This window comes from Alligator mississippiensis, chromosome 11, assembly GCF_030867095.1.
Source record: "Alligator mississippiensis isolate rAllMis1 chromosome 11, rAllMis1, whole genome shotgun sequence".
NCBI classification, from domain to species: domain Eukaryota; kingdom Metazoa; phylum Chordata; order Crocodylia; family Alligatoridae; genus Alligator; species Alligator mississippiensis.
Window position 1 is genome coordinate 47,622,886 of NC_081834.1, and position 23,045 is coordinate 47,645,930.

Here is a 23,045-nt window from a genome sequence, read left to right on the forward strand (position 1 = left end):
TCCTGCCCTATCTGCTGGGCCTCCTGTGGGGAAATAACCTGACAATGATGGTGGCAGGGGAAATACCCTGACTGAGATAGCACAATTAAAATGTTAACGTGCAGTGGAAGGTTGCACTCGTGTCTGCTTGCAGACAGGACTCCCTCTGACAGCCTCCTGGTTAGCTTCCCACTGACCAGCTTCCAGTGGGAGCATCTCGGCTACACACCCACTTTATGGACATGGGAGACTCCTCCCTAGCTTGCTCCTGCGGCCATTGGCTGAGGGAAGCGAAACTTGGAGGCATCTGAACCCCAGGCTTGGCCCTGCACGTAGGATGCTCGCCGATGGTTTTGGAAGTATCTGAAGCCCCTGGCTGGAGTGGAGCCAGGGCCACATATGGTTCCTGAATGATTCAAACGGATTTGGACCTGATCTGGCTAATTTGACCTGGGACATGAAAAATTTTTCCTTAAAAAAATAAATCTGCTCAGCTTCTTGTGGGCTAAGATCAATTGTAGTCACTGCACTGGTTTAGTACCTAAACCAAGATGGATTTAAATGGTATTGTGTAGTGGAGGGTGCACCCCTGTCCAAACGCTGTCTGGATAGGCCCACGGGCCAGCTTCCAGTGGGAGCATCTCAGCTAGACGCCCACTTTATGGAAATGGGGGACTCTTCCCTAGCTTGCTCCTGCGGCTGTTGGCTAAAGGCAAGTGAGACTCAGGGGTACCTGAACTCCAAGGACTCTGCCTTGGGCCTGCATGTAAGATGCCTGCCAATCAGTTTGTATCTGAAGTATCTGAAGCCCCAGGCTGAAAAGTGTGGGTTTGAGGACAGTTGCTGGTTATAGCACCACATACAGTGTTTGAACAATTAAGTCTTGCTGAATTGAGAGGATTCAGAACTGATTTGGCTAATTTGACCTGGAATACGAGAAATTTACCAACAAAAAAAATCGGCTTGGCCTCTTGTGGGCTATGTTGCTGCACTGGTCTGTTGCCCCAGCCAAGATCACCTTATACTGGCATTGTGTAGTAGTGGGTGCAGACCTGTCTAACGCACTGTGGATAGGACACCTTATGAAAGTCTAATATAGCCTCCCAGTGGGAGGATCTCAGCTACAAGCTAACTGTGGAAATGGGGGACTGTTCTCTAGCTTGCTCCTGTGCCCGGTGGCTAAGGGCAAGTGAAACTCAGGGGCATCTAAACCCCAAGACCTCCGGGCTTGAGCCTGCATGTAGGATGCCTGCCAATGGGCTTGGGAGTATCTGAAGCCTCAGGCTGAAAAGTCTGGGGTGGAGGATACTTGCTGGTTGTTGCACCACATACAGTGTTTGAACAATTGAGTTTTCCTCAATAGGATTTGGAACTAATTTGGCTAATATGACCTGGGATATTAAAAGTATTAAAAAAAAAATAATCTGCTGCTGTGCTGCTTGTCGTTCCCTCCCCACTCCCCCTAGTCTGCCACACACACAGGCTGCCCATGCACCTTGTAGCACAAGTGCCATAGGGTAGCCACCCTTAGAGTGTTCATATTGCTTCTCCATTGCTTTTTAAATTTTGAAATTCAAGATTTTGAATTTTTCTGTCTGATCTAAAATTTGGTGAAACTCAATTTTTTTTTTACTGGAGTTGTTATTGATTCTTACCTGTATAACAAGACCAGAGCTGGGGCTTGTAAAATTATTATGTATATGGGACTTTGACGTAAACATTGGACAATTTTATACAGGAAGTTTGAAATAGATAATTCTTATAAAGGTCTAATCCTTATTGGGACTGCCGTATACTGCAATAATAATGCTAATGATACTCAAAATACTATTACTACTGCTGCTGCTACTACTACTAACTACATTTCTAATGATAATCCTGTCTTGGTCCTAAAAGCTGCATCTATGTGAATGCATTAGGTGCCCAGTTCTCATAGAAAATCAGTGTGATCTGTGTACCTGACTGTTGGGTTACTCTGAAAGGGCCAGATGGAGAAAATAAAGTTCTGGATTTGAACAAAGCCTTTTCACACACGCTGCAATCCCAAATAACACAAGGTCTGAAAATGTAAATAGTCTTTTCTTTTAAAAAGCATGCATGTATGCAAAGAGAGTGCTCCATATTATTCATCATATATGTATTTATGTAGTCTTCATTCTCTGGGACTCAGTGGTCTTCCCTGCTCTCAAGTTACCCTTGCAGTCTGTCCCAATCTATTCTTCAGACTAACACCTTTGGGGCAAAGGGAAAATTCACTGTGAATCTGATGAGAAATGGCCAAAACACACTGACAGCATCCAACAAAATTAAGAAGAAGCCTAAGAAGCTCATGGAGTCCTTCGGTGGTTTAAGACACAGGTTGTCAACCAGGAGTACGCGTACCCCTGGGGATACTGGTACCTTCAGCAGTGTGGAGAAGCAGGGGGCTTTAGTTTTTGCCAGCACTGCGTGCTGCTGGTGCATCCACCTCTGTGTGCCATCGGCACTTCTGTTTTTGCTGCCACACACTGCTGGCACGTCCAGTTTTGCTGCTGCGTGGTGTGCGACGCCCCCTCCCCACTGCCCCGTCATTGATCGGCTGCGGGGGGGGGGGGCAGGCGATGGGACTCCCCACTTCTACACTGGCCACCAGGGGTGCACTGACCAAAAAAGGTTGAAAACCCCTGGTTTAAGACAATTGAGGCCAATGGAGAAAACTAATTAAGGTCAAACAAATTATGCATGAATACACTGAAATGCTTAATTTTAAATAGTACCACCACATGGACAGCAGAGTTCAGTTGTAACCCTATAAAATCACTGTGGCATTCTAGTTTTTCTCCTTGTACTGGCAGTGATCAGTGGTCTGGTTCGGGTGTTACAATCCCCTTCATTTTCACACCAGAAGGAATACCCTCCTGAATACTATGAGGATCTGGAGATTGTGAAGTTGCTATTACTTTGGTCTGGGACAGAAGTTTCCTAAACCAGTTTGACCTAAATCAGTTAAGCCTGGTACTACATTCAACCAGGTTTATCTTAAACTAGTTTCAGCCATTTTCTGTTCTGTTACAGGTTTAAATCAGTTTCTGATCACTTAAACGGGTTTATGTGTAACGTCTGTCCCTAGCCATGGTGACTAGCTGGGGCATTGTCCCAGCAGCCAATCACTGGGCTTAGAGATGACCCCCTCATTTGAATGCCTGCTGTTATATAAAGGTGACAATGAAAGGAGGTCCATGGCATTTTGCATGTGTGGAGGTAGAGTGTAGATAAGAGGAACAGGGCACGGAAGAAAAATGCCTGCTACTCAGACAAGGAGGAAAAGAAGGCAGCAAGATCCCTCACAAAGGAAGACCAAGATTCAAAAGCCCCAGCTAAGGAGGAAGAAGCTGCAGGTCACAAGAGGGAGGAAGGGGAGGCAGAAGCCTGCAGTGAGACGTGTGAGAAGAGGTCGAGGGTTGAAACGCCCCTATGATTTGTGTGTGTCCAAGCTACTGCAACAGCTGCATCATGACAAAGTGCCCATTTCTGCTAAAGCCAAGGGAGTCATGATCTCTTATGTGAAGAAGATCTACAACAAGGTGTCCTCAGCAGCTGAGTGCCACAGAAAGAACACAAGCCACTGTGTTATTGGCTCCAAACAACTACAATCTGCCCTGCATCACGTGGTACCAAGGAAGATGGGCAGGCAGCTGGCCATTCCTTTAACCAGCTATTCTTAAAGAAACATCTCCCTCCTCTTCCCTCTGGGCTGCTGTAAGAGAAGGGAGGAGGGAGACCAGCAAATACCAGCCAGAGGAAGATCTTAACACCCCCTAAGAAAAGAATTGAAATTGCTTTCAAGATGCCAAGAAAACCTGCCCGCTGTTTCTTATGAAGAGAGCAACCTCACATGCATTGATTCTTCAGGCAAGAAACTCAGCCACGGAAAAAAATGAGTGAGAAAAGAATCTGTCACTGACCCAGTATCTTGCAGCATGCATGAATAAAACAAAGATTTTTAATGAGATTATAAGCTTTGCATCAAATCAGTGCAAGAACTCTGTTTCTCCTGGGAAAGAAAAGATCCTCCTGTTGCAAAGTGAACCAGTGACAAATCCTTCTTCTTTGGAGAGAAGTTGATATCATGTGGAGGGTTGAATGAGCTAAAGACTTTCCACTACTCTAGTCTGCAAACAATACACAATACACACTGAGTATGGGGATTTGCTATCAAAAGGAATGAAAGAATTGCTTGTGCGATGCTTGCCCGAGAGAAAAATTGTCATCTTTAATAAAGCAAGATTTTAAGCAACATTTTTACTGTAATAGTGTTTCCTTTATTTTGCAGAGTAATGATGGAGCGGGGAGGAGGGTGTAAATTGTACTTTACCGTATAGTATGTTACAAACCTTTCCATCAATTCTCTTGTCCTAGTCAGAGATTAAAAAAAATAACTAACCAAGGATAATAGAAAACGATAAAGGCCACTAATATCACTCAGGGATTTCAACAGTTGAAATAGGGTGGTTGTAACCTTCTCTATCAGTGCTACCCCAGGTTTGCCTGGCATAAGGGTGGGTTGTGTGTTTCATATTTTATCCAGCTACTGAGAAACTAGATCATTTAACTTTCACCCTAAGCAGCCACTTGCAGCACTTGAATGCTTTTAAAACATTTTTATACTTTGAATCCCTGTTACGTGAAAAAATAAGAGGGATCCCTCCACAAGTAGTTATAAAATAAAAACAAGAGGGTGGTCAGGATCCACTGGGTGAGCACCCATGCATTTGTGAAAGATGCATACAAGGTAGACTGCAAAATACCACATTCTTTATTGAGTAATCTGATCCACGCAGCTGGCGGCACTCTGGAAAGGCAGAGAGGGGAGGGAAGAGAGTGGCTCTGTCTTTTCCTCTGATGTGAGAAATGAGGCAGTCTGCCACCTTCTTTCCCTGCTAAATACATCAACACCAGGCATAGAAAGGGGAAGAGGAGACAGATTCTGCAGGCTTGGGAGGTCCCCTTCAGCTAACCATGTCTTCAAGGCACCTGAAGATCCCTTGAAGACACCCTTCCACTGGGGCTACAAGAAGGCAGAGCTGCATGAACAAAGAGCTTCAGCTACAACACAGTTTTATTCAGGGCAAGAAGCAGGCTTGGAGCTGGGGACCAACATGAGCTGTCAGCTTGCTTCATGGCTGTATGTATGGAGTTGGGTTTGAGGCCTAAAAGTAATGGGTTGATGGGGTATGAAGATGATATAATATCAGTGATGGGGTGGCCAGAATCATATTTCTTGCTGTAAAGTGACATCTCTCCCAAATATACAGTTGATCCAGTAAAGGATAACACCAGAAAATCCTTGCCCCTCACTCATTTCCTGGACCAGATCTGGACAAAAAGTATTTCAACCCTACTAATACTAGTGGTACACACAGAAAAGCTCATGATTTTAGAGGCAATCCCATGATTACTTTGGGATTCATGATTGTAACTGAGGTGTGGTGGCAGAGTGGCCAAGATGGGTCCTAGAGGCAGGACTTTGAGCCTTGCTCTAGATTTGTGCCAAAGACTGCCCCTGGTTGACCCAGCTGTACATGGGTTTCTGTTCATTCAGGTTGAGGAGTCGAGTGGCCAGATGTTGTCATTCCCTCGTGTGCAAATGGCTATAGAAACTGGCATAACTTAACCATTATGTTAACTGGATTATGTTAAGTATGGTTTAAACAGGGACTGTGGATTCTTATCTCGTTACCCAGATTGGCTTTTGTGACATGCTCCTATGGTTTTACTGCTTGTTTGCTTGTTTCTCCCAGCACTGCTCTTCCCCTCCCTTGTCTTTTATATTCTAATTTCTCTTTCCTTCTTACACTTTGTTTTCTGCACCTCCTTTCACAGCATCTGATAACATGAGCTTCGAAAGCTTGTGAGATGTGTGTGTGTATATTTCTCTATTTCCACTTTGGTTAGTCTATAGGGTGCAAATCTACCCTCCCTTTTACTTGACTTCAGACTAATGCAGCTGTCTCTCTACATCTTAACCATGCTAACCCAAGAGGTTAATAGACTCTGACTAGATTCATGGTTGTCGGCAACTTCGGTGGCAGTTTGAAGACAAAGTGTTTGACGAACTAGGTACTAACAGGATTGAGTATAATTAAAACAGAAAGATGCATTTCAATATGTTGTCATGAAGGGTTTTTTTTTCTAAATCATTAACTACTTTCTCAGAAGAAATGCCATTTAATTGCTTTTGTTCTGGAGAGGGAGACTTCCTAAGACTAGCATTATATATGTCAGTTTGTTTATACTTTCTTAGGTATAGCAGAATGGGAATATTGCATATGTCACAAAAATGGATTTACATGGCCTGAAATATAACAGTTATAAAGGATTTGCTAAGACAAGAGGAGCAAATATTGGATTGACAACAAAGGAAGAGAGAATATTTCAGGCCATAAAAAAAAGTGCAGGTGTTGTAATAACATACTGTATATCAAAACATTAAGCAAATACTACCAATACATTGCTGAGACTAGGAATGAGACCAATAAAACAAATATTGTACATAAAATTAAAAATAAAAATATGTGAACAGGGGAATGTCAGTAACGACCTCAGAATTGTATAGGTTAATTGGAGTGTAAATATATTTTTCTAAATACCCAGAATAAACCTAACTGACTAAATATCCAACCCATGGCCAATGGACACCCAAATTTTTGCTATCCCCCTCATTTGCATGACACAAGGAACTGGCCATAGTCACAGATGGTGTCACAATGGGGACCCGGGTCAAAACGCAGTTGCCTGGAGTGACAGCCCAGCTGCCCAATCAGCAGGCACATAGCAAGCTCCTCATTTGCATGCCAGCTCCTTTATCTGGCCAGCACAAGGGACAGGCAGCTGGCACTTACTGGCAGGGAGCTAAGCTGAGTGCAGCCATGGTTTCCGCCCCAGCACAAAAGATGGTCCAGCTACTGAGGAGACTGAAGCCCCAGAAGAATAAGCCACAGGCTGCCCCCAAGAAGAGACTCCTGCCCCAGCCGGGCCACCCAGCCAAGCACAAGCCCGTGGTGAAGCTGTTGAGCAGCCAGGAGAAGAGGCGCCGCATGAGGAATGGCCGTCCCACCCTCTATGCTTCCAGGATGCTGCGGCAGATGCAAAAGGTGCGCATGTCGGCCACTGCCAAGGGGCTCATGAAATCTTTCATGGCTAGTCTCTACAGCCAGGTCTCCATCACAGCTGAAGACCTGAGGAAGAAGAAACAGCTTCCCGGCATCCGCTCCTCGGAGGTGCATGCTGCCCTGGTGCAGGTGATGCCGAGGGAGGTGGCCAAACACTCCACCACCCCCACCAAGCCCAAGTCTACATAGAAGAGCACCCCTCCCTCTCTCCTGGGTGCCGGGCTGGAAGAGAGGAGGGAGACACAAGCACCAGCCAAAGAAAGATCCCAGCACCTGCCAGATTAAGATGTTGCCTGAAGGATAAAGAGTTGCGTTTCCTGAGCTGCTAACCTCACACACAATTCCTCGTGCGAATGACTGAGCTGTAGGGGAGACTTTTAGCTCTGAGCAACACTTCCTGCTGCTGTAAACACAAAACCAGCATGCTGTCTACAGCCCAAAGAGAGAGAACAGCAACTAGATGCAAAGATTTGTCCTTGCTGGAAATGAGAAGATTGCATGTGGTGTGTTTTATCCAAGGGCAGATAGAAAATATCATCTTGCCTTTATAATAAAGCAGCTTTTCAGCAGCAGCCTTTGTTCTCCTGGGTGTCTTTTCTCATGGGGGAGTGGGGCAGAAAAATTAATTTAACATATCGATAACAATGCAGTGTTCTCCTACATTAAATAACAGAAGAAGCAAAAAGCTGTATGGAGCCGCCTCAAACAATCTCTGTTTCCTTCTGTTTTAAAATTAAATATCTGTCCCATTATGGTAAAAGCAACAGTAAAGGCCAGCACATTAGAAGCTGAGGATTCCTAAAGTTTCCCATAAGATCCCATAAGATTTTTAAAAGCCAGTAAGATTTTAAGGGCCTCACATCAAAGACAGGCACCCACCTAAACATGGAGAAAAGTCACTATCCTCCCAATTTATTACTCTTTACACTGTACCCTTTATCTAGGCCGGCAGTAGAAGTGTGTTTTTGTTTTCCCCCAGAGCTAGGTTGGTTCCAGGGCTCGCATCTGCTGAATACTGAACCTAAGGGCAGAATCCTATTTCACCATGCATGTCTAATTGGCCCATGCACAGCCAGAAAACTTTTCAGTTTGGGGCACTTACACACATTTTGGGTCATGTTGCCCCGCAATGTACCAGAATTGCCTTGCACACATACTTTTGGGAAATAATATGGAGAAGAACCCTTCCATGGTTCAGTTCAAAAGCCTTGTGATTTGGGCAATAGCCCAGGGAACCAAAGACCCAGATTTAGCTCCCACCAACCAAGCGAGTGTTGGAATCTGCAGCTACTGCTTCTCAGCAAGCCACTGATGATTGATTAGGCATTATCCAGGCTTGTCTCCAGCCCTCCCTCAGCTCACCAAGTGCATATTGACACCGAAACCCCTCCATAAATTATATAAACCTCCAAGAGTTACTTTGTTAAGCCATGCAGAAGCTCCTGGAGAGGATGGGGTCCTTACTACCATGTGGGAAATTCCAGACAGTAAAGCTCTCAGGCACAAGCCAAACAAGAGGAAGGGCAAAAAGATCCAAAGCTGGGGCTGCTTGCAGGAGAGGAGGGAATGAAAAGCACTAGGATGCAGCTGGTACATCGTACCCCTGCCTGCCCTGTAGCCAAGGGAGAAGGGACCTGCAGAAGGGAGACAGCTGGAGATTCCAGTTCATGCGACCGTCCATGGGAAAAGCAGCAGCTCAAGCAGCACTGAAAGAGAAGGGGGTTAAAACTGCCCTCCCTTCCCCAACACTGGGTGTGTCTACATATGGCTGTACAGTGCCGTTGTTATTGCACTGTCATTTTGGACTTTTTGGAATGGGTGCATGACCGATCTCAGGGGGTGCATGTGCACCCGCGTGCACCCCCTACGCATCACCAATGACTGTAGCAATGCGCTATAATGGGGGAGCACGTCACTACGGCAACATAGCTGTGGCATCATAGTTCATGACTGCCGATGCTGTGTTGCTGTAGTGTATTGCTATGGCAATGTAGTGTCTTGTGTAGACATTCCCAATGAGTCTGTCTGTTCTATTTATATTGTACATTTGTGGGGAGCGGGTTTGTCATTGCCCTGTGTTTGTACAGTGCCCAGTATAAAATGATCCTATGCTCAATCAGTCCTTAGGCATGTCCATAATAAACTTGAATAAGCTCCACAGATGGGTGACAGTACCAGATGTTAAGCCATTCCAGAGGCTGATGAAAGGTCAAATGTATGCTTGCAGCCGAAGCCTGCACTTCTCCAGGAAGAATTGCCAAACAAGAGAGATTCTTGCAGGTTTTATTTATCTTGATCCAAAGCAAGACCTCCTAGAATCCCAGAAATTAGCAGAATATGCACGTGGCTTAAGTTAGCGCACTTCAACTTTCCTGACAGCCTGCCTCCAAACTGGGAAGCCTGAGACCGGACAACATGAGGATGTAAAGAGAAGCTTCTCCTTGCTTTTCCAGCAGCAGCCCAACTCTGTTTGCTCCTGAGTGGTAACAGATTACTTTCACAGAAAGGTTTTGTCATTTCCCCTGGTAATAACTGCCACCCAGTTTGCCACCAGCCTGCATTTTGCAGATGGTGGAGGAAAGTTAACCTTGGAAATTCAGAACAAATTCCCCAGTGAGAAGGAGGGCCTTTTTAAAAACTGGCCAAGAATGTGTTGTATTTGCAGCTGATTTAAATACATTTTTATCTCAATTTAATGTTCATGTCTGTGTGGACTCAAAATATTAATATAATGACTTGCCCTGAAACACGGCCTACTCCAGCCCATGTTACACATTGACTTTAGTGAGAGTCATGTCATGTGTCGTCTTCGGAGAAAATAAAATATTTTATATACTTCTGGGAGCCTGCTGAGCACTGATTTCTTCACTTTCAGTCTGCCTGAACAAGGCTTAATTACATTTTTATTCATTCATAGATTCACACATTTGTGAATGGTACATTTTTTCAAATGTCTTTTATTAATTATAGAACTTGCAGCTATGACCAAACCCAATGAGTTCAAGGAAGTTTTCCTGGGAGTCAGTGCCATCTGCAGTAGGTTATGTTTGAAGAACAGAGAACCAAGAGAACTATGTAGTTAAAACTGACACGAACCTCCTTCAGTTTGTTGCAACAGTGATTTTTCATATAAATGCAGTTATTTGTTTCTGGGGGAGGAATAAGAAACACATTTAGCTTGAATCCAGAATTAAACATTTGATCAGTTGTCTGCTCACTGGGCATGTCTACATGTGCGCATTTACTGTGCAGTAACCAAAATTACTGCACAGTATGGGCACGCGTCTACATGTGCACACCCTAACTGCACAGTAAATATGGCAACTTATGCTGACTTGAGTGTAAATTTGATATCTGCATCATGCAGGTATCAAATTTACACCTGATCAGTTACTGTGTAGTAACAAACACATAGACACCTTACTGAGCAGTAACACTGTGTGTGCGGACTGACTTGGGACTAACTTTAGTCCCAAATTAGTCCACACACAGTGTTAATGTGCTTTAATGCCTGCACGTGTAGACGCCGGCCTATTCCTGCACACTGTGCAGTAAATTTAAGCCAGCATAAATGCACGTCTAGACATGCCCGCTGTGGAGTTACGGCTCTAAAATGTACTTATGGAGATAGGTGTGATGGTAACATCTTATATCTATTAAATATATTTACAGGTGTATTTTGTCTAACCAAGCCAGATCCCCATCCTACTATTTTGTTAACTCACTTGCTATGTCACCTCTAATATCTTTTAGAAGACTTTTGGGTGCAAGAAAAAAAATGTGCCCTTAGCAACAATCAGATATGGGCCCCACATGCCAGCATCATCCATTTTCAGGGCTAGTTGTTTTGACAGATGAGTTATTACACATTCTCTTTAAATAATACACTTGGTTCAGATACTAACGTAGCCTGAGGTTTTGAAACTGAAGGATGTAAGCATACAAGTCTCATTAAAATTAATGGGAATGAGGCATCTATATCCTATAAGTATCTGAACATCTCAATCTCAAATTTTAAATATAGTCACAATGTCTTATAGCATTATATATTGAACATAAAATATAATAAAAACATAAAGAATAGTGATACCAATAATAATATAATAATGATATTACAATATTACAAATGATGGTGGCAGTGGTATATTAAATATGAACATTGTGCGATTCAATATAAATAATATTAACTACCGATAAACAATCATTTATATGTGACCACAGATTCAGTCACAATGTGTTGTAATGTCCTAAATTTGTCATATGAGCCTTATTTTAAGAGTCATTCTGCCAGTGGCCAAGAGTAGGCAGGACATTGCCAGTCTCCTCATTTCCATAAAGAGGGAATAGGCTGTGGTAACCTGTTATGAGGCACATACTTTGGTCAGCCATCATCACAATGGGCCTTGCTGGGGCATTGTTCCAGACAGCCAATCATTGCCCCCAGAGTGGGTTCCCTCATTTGAATATCTGCCACTATAAATAAATAGGGTGGGGGAAGGACAGTGGCATTTGCAGGCAAAGGGGTTGAACTGAGCAGAGCAAAGCAGAGCTCAGCAGAATAGAGCAATGGCGGCTTCACAGAGAGGAAGAAAGAAGACCCAAAGTCGAAGGAGGCAGAACTCCTACGGGAGGAGCTTCCAGCAAAAACAAAAGAGGCAAGCCAGGGGGACGCCGGTACGGAAACGTGGGAGGAGCAGCCATGAGAAGAAGAGCTCCCCCAACTCATATGACTCCAAGATGCTGAAACAACTGAATCGGGGCAACAGGCACTTATCAAACCAGGCCAAAGGGCTGATGATCAACTTCATGAATGACATCTACACAAAGGTTTCTACTGAGGCTGAACGCCTGAGAAGACAGAGTCGCTGCCAAACTGTTACCACCTCACAGGTGAAAGCTGCCATGCAGCAGGTGATGCCTGAGAAGCGGGTTAAGTGCTCAGTCACCCCTGTCTCTAGGAGATCTCATTAAAGAACCATCCCTCCCCCTTCTCCCAGAACCCATCCTGGCTGGGATAAGAACAAGAACAATAAGAGAGAAGGGAGAGGAGCACAAACCAGCCAGAAAGACCTCTTCCCCCATGTGATTCAGGACCTAAGGTTGCCTTAAAGATGCCACTTTACAAAGCCTGCATGCTGCCCCTTGGTTGAGGGAACTGTCTTGCAAGCAGCCATTCTTCACAAGAGAGAATCCACCATGTGATCGCAAAAGAGAAACTATCGAGATTAATTAAAGATCTGCAAATAAATGGACTGAAAGGATTGTATGTGAGCTGCTTTCCTGAGGGAAATGTAACAGTCATCTTGGCATTCAAATAAAGTAGAAGTTTAGCAGCATATCTGGTGTTATGTGTTTCTTTTATCATAGGAAATAGTATTGGTGTCAATTTTAGGGCGACATTTATTTAAAATTACCAGGTGTTCTGGGGTCTTTATTTCTCGAAAAAAAAGGGTTGCATCTCATCTTTGCACCTTATTTCTCTTCACAGATTAAAAGTCAAATAGACTGCCTAAAATGTTAGACCACCAGTGTCACCTAGCAGTTGATGGTTAGCTAATTGTTCTACTCTAAATTTTAAATCACTCACAAATATGGGACTGCCACTATGTGGAATGGACAGCCACATTTCTCTCTAGTTACTCCATTCTGATCTCCATTGCCATTAAAATGTACTTAAGTCTTGCTTCCATCAAGCTAAATCTGGCTCAACTCCCATCGCTTCTGTACAGCAAGGGCTATGTCCTCTGGTGTTGTAAACTGGTATGACTCCATTATAGTCAGTGATCATACACTGACATATACCAGTTGAAAATCCAGCCCTGAGAGAACATTAGAAATGGGACATCTGAATCTGATGAAAAACTGATGGCTTGTCCAACCCAAAACATCTCCTGGTTTCTCTTAATATCTTTACATACACATCAAATAAGGGACACCAGAAGATGGCTCCATGCAGGATCCCATTAAGAAAATAAAAGAGTTGCCATAAATTAGTCTGCCATAAGGTCCCATAAATTAGTTTTAGTAACTTCAGATCCTCTACACCAAAGGCTGCTCTAAGAATAAATGTACTCTATATGGATAGCAGATCATCAATCTAAAAACACTAAGAACCACTGGATTAGACTGTAGTGTGACTGGCCCTCAGTATAGTTAGGCAAGCTCTGGATATGAGATCTTGAAACTTGATTAAGGCCTTTGCACTTGCAGTTTTTTAGTTAAGCCAGTTTTTTAAGACTGTGAAGACCTCAAACACTCTTAGTTTGGTTTCATAGCAACTCATTTTGACTGAAGAGCTCTTTTGTATTACAAAGCCCATCCTGTGCCAGTATTGGCGGAGCTCGCTAGTGGACGTATACCAAATACTGGAAAATGGGTGTTTTTCTTCTGGCGGACACCTTTCCAAATGACTATGGCTGTGATTTTTAAGTTTTTTAGACTCAAGGTACTCCTTGATAGACATGAAGCCTCCTTGGAAAATGTCAGCTCCTAGTTTTCACTCATTTGTTGACAGCAGAAAAATAATAGAGCAATTTTTCTTTTGCAAAGATTTTAGACCATAACAGGTCAGCATGTTTTTAACACTGGAGTCCTATATGAAATCTCTGGGTTTATCTTGTGAATTATGCTCGCACATGAGTCATGCTAAAGTTACATGGTACCCTACAACACTCTTGAAAGGATCTCAAGGCACTCTGGTTGAAAATCATGGGACCATACCAAGCCTACTGTGGGGTTGAAGTATTGTGGTAGTCATGATGGTCCAGGAAATATGGGAGAAGCAAGGCTTCTTTTTTATTTTTTGTGTGTGTTTGTTTTTTGTTTTTTTGGTGATGTCTTTTATTGGACCAGTTGTATAGTTGAGAGAGATTTTACACCTTTGTGCCCAAAAGCTTGTCTAGCATTTCTCTCAATTGTGCGCTTGCTCCAATAAAAAAGTCACCCAAAAATCCCTTACTTTTCACATGTGCAAAACCTTTTCTTTTGTCATAGCTACAAAATGTGAGCCAGGGAATTTGCTGACATAACTGTGGTCTTTTTACTTCCCCAGCTGACATAGCTGTACCTGCAAAACTTTGTAGTGTAGACCTCGCTTTGTTTTAAAACTCTTCATACCACATCAGCTAATTTGAAATCAGCTTAGTTTAAACAGAAGTAAGAGAGTCCACAGTGGTTTTTGCACTGTCATAACTAAACTGGTTCAAAATTCACACCTAACTAAAAGAAATGCTGGAAATTTGCCTTTTCGCTTTTCAGGACTCCAAAGGTCAGTGGAGGCCTTCAGTGTATTTAGCATCTTTGACTGGATATTACTTCTAATCACTGCCAAAAAAAGGGAAGAGAACCAAAGTGAATGTTTAAAAGCCCCATTGCATTTAGGACTCCAGATACGCACAGCCCTAAAAGTCAATGTTTTTCCCTGGGGTAGATTGAATTAAAGCCAGTAACTGTTTATTATTTTTATTGTAGTGGTACCAAGATGCCTCCCCTCCATCTCTTCCCTTAGGTACTGTGACAAAAAGACAAGAAACAAGGGGCAGAAACAGTCCCTGCCTTAAGGAACTTAAAGGAGTTGTGTTTTAGAGACTAAAGATATGACCCCCATTCATTATTAGTCCCCAAGGCATAAAAATGTCCTAAACAACAGCACAAAGTGATAAAATGCTACTTTATTATAATGCCAAGAAAACTATAATTTCTGCCTTAGCACAATGACTGGAACAGGCCATCTTTCAGCACAAATGATTCCCAATGGTCTTAGACTGGCTGTGAGATAAATATAGCACATCCCAGACTTCTTCAAAAGGGGCCCACATTTTCACCCTAGATTCACAGCCCCCAGGATAAGTTCGCCTCAGCCACTTGCAAAACTGCTATTCATTACAGCTAACGTGAATTCATAGCTGTTACTGATCGGAAATGATAGCAGGCCCCATGGGAGAGCACTTACCTAATACCCTGAAACAAATGGCAATTTAGCTCCAGCTGAAAAAGTCACCTTTGTTAAGCTCTGCATTTTTGGAAAGTCTTGTTGGGAAGGTGGAAGTGAATAATGTGGATCAAGGATTGGACTCTTATGTCACCTCAAGACTGATTAATGAGCCGTGGCAGAGATCATCCTTGAATCGAGGGATTGCCATCACTGTTGATGAAGACTATTCTACTATTTCTGGGCTTCTAAGTGGTCTGGCTTTATGGTGAGAGAGGATATAAGCCTTGTACAGATCTCTCTAGTTCGTGGCCTCCTTCTGGAGAAGCATGGAGCTCAGCTGCCCATGACCTGTCATCAGTCCCTGATATACTGAATATGATATGTTTTAATGCATGTGTGGGACTCGGCAGTATAGAATAGAACTGACTTTTCCACAGGTACATGCTTTACTTTCTAGAAGGCCTCTCTGTGCTGTCTATGGCTTATCTTCTTCAAGAGTCCTAAAAATGTGACTATGCAACTTTTACAGTTTTATTATGTATGTGGAGAGGATGGAGGGGAGCTAAGGTTGTGAAGTGTTTTGAGCAGGACACGCTATTAAGATATTGAAAATATCCAAATCTCTTTCCTATCAACCCCAGATTGCATCTTCTCCTCGCCCTCTGACTCTGTAGCAAAAGTAGAACTTCCAATAAAAAAATCAGTCAACACCCAGGTGGCAAGAGTGTGGAAAGGAATATATGCAGAGGAATCTAGGAGTTACATTTCTATTGATGGAAAATCAATAGAAGTTTCTTGCTCTGAATGGCCTAAAACCACTGCTGACCTTCTGCCGGGCAATGATGTTCTATTTGTTCACTCTCGGTGCATTTGGGAAGAAATCTGTTTTTAAACATTAGTAAACAAAAAGGACTAAAGAAGGCTATATGATATTTATCTTCTTTATTCACCAGCAAGTAACAGTTTTTATTAACATTTTAATTCCAATCCACCCTTCCCCAAAGGAACAATGAGGACATAAGTTGCTGCTAAAAATCCTGCTTTATTATAAAAATAATAGGGAGCATACCAGGAAAGCCAAGGCTGCAACTGAACTCCAACTAGCTTTGAGCATCAAGGACAATAAAAAGTCCTTTTTTAGATACGTGGGGAGCCGGAGGAAAAGCAGGGACAACATTGGACCCCTGCTGAACCAGATGGGGCAACTGACAACTGATGCCCAGGAACAAGCCAACCTATTAAATAGGTACTTTGCGTCGGTCTTTCATCAGTCCCATGGGACGCCCATGCCCGCTACAGGACAGGGAAGTCCGGGTGAGGGTGATCCCCTGCCCTCCATTAATGCTGACTTCGTGAAGGAACATCTTGAGAAGCTGGATACCTTCAAGTCAGCTGGCCCTGACAATCTTCACCCCAGGGTAATCAAGGAGCTGGCGAGCATCATAGCCCAGCCTCTAGCGCGGATCTTTGAAAACTCTTGGCGCTCTGGTGTAGTGCCCAAAGACTGGAAGAAGGCCAATGTGGTGCCTATCTTCAAGAAAGGGAGGAAAGTGGATCCGGCTAACTATAGGCCCATCAGCCTGACTTCTATCCCGGGAAAGATCTTAGAAAAGTTTATTAAAGAGGCCATCCTTAATGGACTGGCCGACGCCAACATCTTAAGGGATAGCCAGCATGGGTTTGTTGCGGGTAGGTCTTGCTTGACCAATCTCATTTCCTTCTACGACCAGGTGACCTATCACCTGGACAAGGGAGAAGAGATTGATGTCATATATCTTGACTTCAAAAAAGCCTTCGATCTGGTATCTCATGATCGCCTCTTGGAGAAACTGGCCAATTGTTGCCTTGGGTCCACCACGATCCACTGGCTGGAAAATTGGCTCCGTGGTCGGACCCAGAGGGTAGTAACTGATGGAAGTCACTCATCATGGTGTCCTGTGACCAGTGGGGTCCCCCAGGGCTCTGTCCTTGGACCCATACTGTTCAACATCTTCATTAATGATGTGGACACTGGAGTCAGAAGTGGACTGGCCAAGTTTGCCGATGACACCAAACTTTGGGGCAAAGCATCCACACCAGAAGATAGGCGGGTGATCCAGGCTGACCTGGACAGGCTCAGCAAGTGGGCGGATGAGAATCTGATGGTGTTCAACGCCGATAAATGCAAGGTTCTCCACCTCGGGAAGAAAAACCTGCAGCATCCTTATAGGCTCGGCAGTGCTATGTTGGCTAGCTCTATGGAAGAAAGAGACCTGGGGGTCATCATTGACCACAAGATGAAGATGAGCCTGCAGTGCAATGCTGCAGCTAGTAAAGCGACCAAAACGCTGGCTTGCATCCATAGATGCTTCTCAAGCAAATCCCGGGACGCCATTCTCCCCTTGTACTCGGCCTTGGTGAGGCCGCAGCTAGAGTACTGCGTCCAGTTTTGGGCTCCACAATTCAAAAAGGATGTGGAGAAGCTTGAGAGAGTCCAGAGAAGAGCCACGCGCATGATCAGAGGTCAGGGAAGCAGACCTTACGATGACAGGCTGAGAGCCCTGGGGCTCTTTAGCCTGGAAAAGCGCAGGCTCAGGGGTGATCTGATGGCCACCTACAAGTTTATCAGGGGTGACCACCAGTATCTGGGGGAACGTTTGTTCACCAGAGCGCCCCAAGGGATGATGACTAGGTCAAATGGTCATAAACTACTACAAGACCATTTCAGGCTGGACATAAGGAAGAATTTCTTTACTGTCCGAGCCCCCAAGGTCTGGAACAGCCTGCCACCAGAGGTGGTTCAACTGCCTACATTGAACACCTTCAAAAGCAAACTGGATGCTTATCTTGCTGGGATCCTATGACCCCAGCTGACTTCCTGCCCTTTGGGCAGGGGGCTGGACTCGATGATCTTCGGAGGTCCCTTCCAGCCCTAATGTCTATGAAATCTATGAAATCTATGAAATAAAGGCAAGATGATATTTTCTATTTGCCTATAGCTAAACACACCACATACAATCACCCTTCTCTTTCAGTGCTTGTGCTGCTGCTTTTTGCGTGGACAGTCCCATGGACTGGAATCTCCAACTGCTTCCTTTCTGCAGGTTCCTTCTCCCTTGGCCCTCGGCTTCCTCTCCTGCAAACAGCCCCAGCTTTGGATCTTTTTGCCCTTTCTCGTGTCGGACTGGTGTCTGAGAGCTTTACCGTCTGGAATTTCCCACATGGTAGTAAGAATCCCATCCTCTTTAGGAGCTTCTGCATGGCTTAACAATGTAACTTTTGGGAGATTTATAGCATTTGTGGAGGGGTTTGGGAGTAAAGACGCACTTCGTTAGTTGAAGGAGGGCTGGAGACAAGCCTGGATAATGCCTAATCAATCATCAGTGGCTTGCTGAGAAGCAGTAGCTGCAGATTCCAACACTCGCTTGGTTGGCGGGAGCTAAATCTGGGTCTTTGGTTCCCTGGGCTACTGCTCAAATCACAAGGCTTTTGAACTGAAACATGGAAGGGTCATTCTCCATTTTACTTCCCTAAAGTATGGGCAACATGGAATCCATTTTACTTCCCACTTCAGGGCAACATGGAATCCCAAACTCTGTGTCAGTGCCCCAAAGTGAAAAGTTATGTGGCTGTGAATGGACCAATTAAGCATGCATAGTGAAATAGGATTCTGCCCTTAGGTTCAGTATTCAGCAGATGTGAGCCCTGGAACCAACCTAGCTCTGGGGGAAAACAAAAACACACTTCTACTGCAGGCCTAGATGAAGGGTAAAGTGTAAAGAATAATAAATTGGGAGGACAGTGACTTTTCTCCCAGTTCAGGTGGGTGCCTGTCCTTGATGTGAGGCCCTTAAAATCTTATTGGCTTTTTAAAATCTTATGGGATCTTATGGAAAACTTTAGCAATCTTCAGCTTCTAAAGTGCTGGCCTTTACTTTTGCTTTTAGCATAGAGGGGTAGATAGTCAATTTTAAAACAGGAGGAAACAGATCATTTGAGGAGGCTCCATTCAGCCTTTTACTTCTGTTATTTAACGTAGGAGAACACTGCATTGTTATCGATATGTTAAATTAATTTTTCTGCCCCACTCCCCCATGAGAAAAGACACCCAGGAGAACAAAAGCTGCTGCTGAAAAGCTGCTTTATTATAAAGGCAAGATGATATTTTCTATCTGCCCTTGGATAAAACACACCACATGCAATCTTCTCATTTCCAGCAAGGACAAATCTTTGCATCTAGTTGCTGTTCTCTCTCTTTGGGCTGCAGACAGCATGCTGGTTTTATGTTTGCAGCAGCAGGAAGTGTTGCTCAGAGCTAAAAGTCTCCCCTACAGCTCAGTCATTCGCAGGAGGAATTGTGTGTGAGGTTAGCAGCTCAGGAAACGCAACTCTTTATCCTTCAGGCAACATCTTAATCTGGCAGGTGCTGGGATCTTTCTTTGGCTGGTGCTTGTGTCTCCCTCCTCTCTTCCAGCCCGGCACCCAGGAGAGAGGGAGGGGTGCTCTTCTATGTAGACTTGGGCTTGGTGGGGGTGGTGGAGTGTTTGGCCACCTCCCTCGGCATCACCTGCACCAGGGCAGCATGCACCTCCGAGGAGCGGATGCCGGGAAGCTGTTTCTTCTTCCTCAGGTCTTCAGCTGTGATGGAGACCTGGCTGTAGAGACTAGCCATGAAAGATTTCATGAGCCCCTTGGCAGTGGCCGACATGCGCACCTTTTGCATCTGCCGCAGCATCCTGGAAGCATAGAGGGTGGGACGGCCATTCCTCATGCGGCGCCTCTTCTCCTGGCTGCTCAACAGCTTCACCACGGGCTTGTGCTTGGCTGGGTGGCCTGGCTGGGGCAGGAGTCTCTTCTTGGGGGCAGCCTGTGGCTTATTCTTCTGGGGCTTCAGTCTCCTCAGTAGCTGGACCATCTTTTGTGCTGGGGCGGAAACCATGGCTGCACTCAGCTTAGCTCCCTGCCAGTAAGTGCCAGCTGCCTGTCCCTTGTGCTGGCCAGATAAAGGAGCTGGCATGCAAATGAGGAGCTTGCTATGTGCCTGCTGATTGGGCAGCTGGGCTGTCACTCTAGGCAACTGCATTTTGACTAGGGTCCCCATTGTGACACCATATGTGATTATGGCCAATTCCTTGGAAATGAGGGGGATAGTGAAATGGGCAGGTCAGTGGTTGCAATGGTGGCCAAATCATATTGCTACATGAATGCAGAAATTATATTATGTTTATTTTATTACTCTATCCACTTTATTATTTTTATTCTGAAAGCTAAGCTGTCACTGACCTGCCCATTTATTTTGCCTGACACTTTCCATGGCACACGGTGGCGAGTGCATTTCCTCAGTCACAGGAATCTCTGTCATGGGTTTGCAAAGCATCATTTCTCACGTTGCTTTCTTCCCTTAGGAATAATTTGGCAGCCAGCTGAAACAATCACTGAACATGTTATGGTTGTATTACGGCTGGATTGCTATCTCCAGCAAGGCCAAGGGTTCTTTTTCCTCTGCTGTTGCTCCCAGAGGGGCCACTTGGAGCAGAAGTTCTTCAGCTTCCTATGGAGGAAGGAGAAAGGGAGCCTAGCTGGGTTGGGTTGGGCTGGGCGGAAGTCTTTTGCCCCACATGATTACGACCTGGAATTCAGGAACTGGACTCTACTGGTATCCCTCTCCAGGATACCAACCTCTGAATCCTGCCACTTTATAGAGATGGTGCAGTAACTTGAATGATACCAGAGTATACTGCAAGATTAAGAATTCAACCTGCTATGGATGCACACTAAGGAGTTTGTGACAGTTGTGTATAATAGGATTTATTATTATCCTTTCCATTAAAATGAACACCATAGAAATTACAATTAAATTACCCCCCAGTCAGCACCCCACAATACATCGGCGATGTGTAGGGGGTGCATGTGGGTGCATGCACACCCCCTGGAAGTGCCAGCCATGAAACCAGAAGTGCTGGCGGAAGTACACTTCTGGTTTTGCCGCTGACTCAGTGATCCTGCTGGGATGACCTTCTCTCCTACCCCCATGCCGGCGATTGGCTGCTGGGGGACCCCCCCCCCCCCACCTCAGTCGGCAATCTGGTGCTTCCCCAGATTCAGGAGGCACCAGTCACCCATACCACAATAAAAGCATATTGATTAAGTTGCAAAACCAAGACCTTGGAAATTGAGAGATGCCTGAATTACACATTGTCTGTGCTACCATAACTTGACCCCTTGTGTCCTCTCTTTAATTACAGAGTCATATCAGGGTAAGTCCTATTTCACTTTATGTGCTTAAATGGCACCCATACATAGCTGCGTAACTGCAATTTTTGGCATTATGCTGAGCTGGGGAGGCAAGGTGGGGGAGGAGGGAGGGCACAGGGAGGAGGCAGTGTATAGCTAGGTTTTCTTAGTTAATCCCAAATGCTGGCAGTTGCCCCTGGCTTCAACTTGGTGTCTAAAGTTAGTCCCAAGTGCTGGCAGCTGGGTCTGGCTTCAATTTAGGACTAAAGTTAGTCCCAAGGGCTGACAGCCATGTGGTCAGATCTTCCCTGGTGGCTACAAGGGCATGTGGCAAGCTGCTCTGACCTGGGACTACACGTGGTCCCTGTTCACCTCCACATGTAAGATGCCAGCCTATTCCTGCTTACTGTGTAGTAAATTTAAGCTGGCATAAATGCATGCCCACTGAAGGGTAAATATTTACGCTAAAATGCAAATGAAAATAAAACCAGATAAATAAAATAATTAAAATAATAAAGACGAATGTAATAAAATGAGGACAGAAAAATAAGAATTAAACAGTGGTTCTAGTCATCTAAGGTGCTAGTGGAGTATATTAAAATCCAGTTTACCATTCTAATTGCCAATTATCCCTTTAATTTCCAGGCTCATGTTTAGCTATTATGAAGCACATGCACCTGTACAGTCATCATCACAGTGGGCTTCTCTGGAGCATTGTTCCAGACAGCCAATCATGGGGGTCTCAGATGTCGCTTACCTCATTTAAATGCCTGCCTCTATATATAAGTAGAGCAGGGGACGTTCAATGGTATTTGTAGGCAAGGGGGTGTGGTTGAGCTGAGCTCAACAGAGCAGAGCAAAGTGGAGCAGAACCAAACAGAGCAATGGCTGCTGCCCAAAGAAGAAGGAAGAAGACCCAGCATCAGCAGAAAACGAGTCCCCGTGGGAGATCTCCTGCCAAGCAGAGGCCCCAACGTAAGCAGAACAGACACACAAGGAGGAAGCCATAATTAAAGAAAAGCAGCCATGGGAAGAAAAGCTCCTTCAATTCGTGTTCCTCCAAGATGCTGAAACAGCTGAGGTGGGGCAACCGGAGCTTGTCATCCAGAGCCAAAGGGCTGATGATCAACTTCATGAATGACATCTACAAAACAGTGTCCATGGAAGCCGAACGCCTGAGGAAGCAGAGCCATCGCTTCACCATCGGCCCCACACAGATGCAAGCCGCTCTGCGGGAAGTAATGCTCTCTAGGATGTCTAATTAAAGAACCATCACTCCCTCCCTCTTCCCCCAGAGCCCATCCTGGCTGGAATGAGAGAAAGAATAAGTGAGAGGAGCACAAGCCAGCCAGAAAGACCTCTTCATTCACCTGATTCAAGATCTAACATTGCCTTAAAAATGCCAGTTACAAAACCTGCCCGCTGCCTCTTAGTTGGGGGACCCTCTTCACAAACAGCCATCCTTCATGAGAGATACCACGTGGAGGACTGAACCAGTCTCTCTGACTGTAAAAGAGAAGCTCCCAAGGCTGATTAATGATTTGATGGATTAAAAATGTATGCAAGGCACTTTCCTGAGAGACATGAAACAGTTGTCTTGGCATTCTAATAAAATACAATTTAGCAACATTTTTCAGTCTTACATATTTCATTTAACTTAGGGAATATACGTGTTAAAAATGCTAATATGTCATACACATTAAACAAGAAGATTGAGATGATGAATTTGTGTGGGAGCCCAGATAGATTCGTTACAATCCTTTGGGACT

General features: G+C 44.6%; 1 long non-coding RNA gene across 1 annotated transcript; it reads left to right on the plus strand.

Annotated features, from left to right (window-relative positions):
• Positions 1-4,856: 4,856 nt before the first annotated feature.
• Positions 4,857-22,907, plus strand: LOC132244037 (uncharacterized). Its single transcript, XR_009455657.1, has 2 exons — positions 4,857-5,143; positions 21,922-22,907. It is a non-coding gene; the product is annotated as an uncharacterized LOC132244037 (long non-coding RNA).
• The last annotated feature ends 138 nt before the right edge of the window (positions 22,908-23,045 follow it).